Genomic DNA, 2,654 nt, shown 5'->3' with positions numbered 1-2,654 from the left:
GCTGCCCATTTTGGGCGTTCAGCGCCAGAACCATGCTCTGTTCTGGCGCTGAATGCCAGACAGATGCTCCTCCAGGGTGTGATTTTTCTTCTGCTGTTTTTGATTTCGTTTTCAATTTTTATATTTATTTTGTGACTCCACATGATCATGAACCTACAAAGACATATAACTAAGAAAAATATAGTTAGATAAATAAAAATTAGGTTGCCTCCCAACAAGCGCTTCTTTAATGTCAATAGCTTGACAGTGGGCTCTCATGGAGCCTCACAGATATGCAGAGCATTGTTGAAACTCTCCAACACCAAACTTAGAGTTTGGATATGGGAGTTCAACACCAAACTTAGAGTTTGGTTGTGGCCTCCCAACACCAAACTTAGAGTTTGACTGTGGGGGCTTGGGTTGACTCTGCTTTGAGAGAAGCTTTTTCTGCTTCCTCTCCATGGTTGTAGAGGGAGATCCTTGAGTTTTAAACACAATGGAGTCCTCATTCCATTGAAGGACTATTTCACCTCTGTCAGCATCAATCACAGCTCTTGCTGTGGCCAGGAAAAGTCTTCCTAGGATAATGGATTCATCCTCTTCCTTTCCAGTATCCAGGACTATGAAATCAGCAGGGATGTAAAGGCCTTCAACCTTTACTAACACGTCCTCTACTTTTCCATAAGCCTGTTTTCTTGAACTGTCTGCCATCTCTAATGAGATTTTAGCAGCTTGCACCCCATAGATTCCCAGTTTCTCTATTACAGAGAGGGACATGAGGTTTATTCCTGAACCAAGGTCACACAGAGCCTTAAAGATCATGGTGCCTATGGTACAAGGTATTATGAACTTCCCAGGATCCTGTCTCTTCTGAGGCAATGTCAGTTGATCCAGATCACTTAGTTCATTGATGAACAAGGGATGTTCAACTTTCCAAGTATCAATGCCAAATAATTTGGCATATAGCTTCATGATTGCACCAAGAAACTTGGCAGTTTGCTCTTCAGTAACATCCTCATTCTCTTCAGAAGAGGAATACTCATCAGAGCTCATGAAGGGCATAAGGAGGTTCAATGGAATTTCTATGGTCTCTAGATGAGTTTCAGATTCCTTTGGTTCCTCAGAGGGAAGCTCCTTATTGATCACTGGACGTCCCAGGAGGTCTTCCTCCTTGGGATTTGCGTCTTCTTCTCCCTCTTTGGGTTCGGGCATGGTGCTTATGTCAATGGCCTTGCACTCTCCATTTGGATTCTCTTCTGTATTGCTTGGGAGAGTACTTGGAGGGATTTCAGTGATCCTTTTACTCAGCTGGCCCACTTGTATTTCCAAATTTCTAATGGAAGATCTTGTTTCATTCATGAAACTTACAGTGGCCTTAGATAGATCAGAGACTAAGTTTGTTAAATTAGAAGTATTTTGTTCAGAGTTCTCTGTCTGTTGCTGAGTGGATGATGGAAAAGGTTTATTATTGTTAAACCTGTTTCTTCCACCATTATTAAAGCCTTGTTGAGGCTTTTGATCCTTCCATGAGAAATTTGGATGATTTCTCCATGATGAGTTATAGGTGTTTCCATAAGGTTCACCTAAGTAATTCACCTCTGCTATTGCAGGGTTCTCAGGATCATAAGCTTCTTCTTCATAAGAAGCCTCTTGAGTACTGTTGGATGCAGCTTGCATTCCATTCAGACTCTGAGAAATCATATTGACTTGCTGAGTCAATATTTTGTTCTGAGCCAATATGGCATTCAGAGTATCAATCTCAAGAACTCCCTTCTTCATAGGCGTCCCATTATTCACAGGATTCCTCTCAGAAGTGTACATGAACTGGTTATTAGCAACCATGTCAATGAGTTCTTGAGCTTCTGCAGGCGTTTTCTTTAGGTGAATGGATCCACCTGCAGAAGTGTCCAGTGACATTTTTGGTAGCTCAGATAAACCATCATAGAATATATCCAGGATGGTCCATTCTGAAAGCATGTCAGAAGGACACTTTTTGGTCAACTGTTTGTATCTTTCCCAAGCTTCATAGAGGGATTCACCTTCTTTCTGTCTGAAGGTTTGAACATCAGCTCTAAGCTTGCTCAGCTTTTGAGGAGGAAAGTACTTGGCTAAGAAAGCCGTGACCAGCTTATCCCAAGAGTTCAGGCTGTCTTTGGGTTGAGAATCCAACCATAATCTAGCTCTGTCTCTTACAGCAAAAGGGAAAAGCATGAGCCTGTAGACTTCAGGATCTACTCCATTAGTCTTAACAGTATCACATATCTGCAAGAATTCAGTTAAGAACTGAAAAGGATCTTCAGATGGAAGTCCATGAAACTTGCAGTTCTGCTGCATCAGAGAAACTAATTGAGGTTTCAGCTCAAAGTTTTTTGCTCCAATGGCAGGAATGGAGATGCTTCTTCCATGTAAATTGGAATTAGGTGCAGTAAAGTCACCAAGCATCTTCCTTACATTATTATTATTTTTGGCTGCCATCTCCTCTTCCTGTTCGAAAATTTCTGAAAGGTTATCTCTGGATTGTTGTATTTTAGCTTCTCTTAGTTTCCTTTTCAGAGTCCTTTTAGGTTCTGGATATGCTTCCATAAGAATGTTCTTATCCTTGCTCCTGCTCATATGACAAAGAAGAGGGCACAGAAAAATAATAATAATAATAGAGATCCTTTATACCACAGTAT

At 41.0% G+C, this 2,654-nt stretch overlaps 1 non-coding gene across 1 annotated transcript; it reads left to right on the top strand.

The window, feature by feature from the left end:
* The first annotated feature begins 1,950 nt into the window (after positions 1–1,950).
* On the top strand, positions 1,951–2,058 carry LOC148573340 (small nucleolar RNA R71). The gene has a single exon (XR_015905656.1). It is a non-coding gene; the product is annotated as a small nucleolar RNA R71 (small nucleolar RNA).
* The last annotated feature ends 596 nt before the right edge of the window (positions 2,059–2,654 follow it).

This window comes from Arachis ipaensis, chromosome B2, assembly GCF_059453495.1.
Source record: "Arachis ipaensis isolate K30076 ecotype BB chromosome B2, ASM5945349v1, whole genome shotgun sequence".
In the NCBI taxonomy this organism is placed as follows: domain Eukaryota; kingdom Viridiplantae; phylum Streptophyta; class Magnoliopsida; order Fabales; family Fabaceae; genus Arachis; species Arachis ipaensis.
Note: the sequence above shows the minus strand (reverse complement) of the source record. Positions and strands in the feature narration are given on the sequence as shown.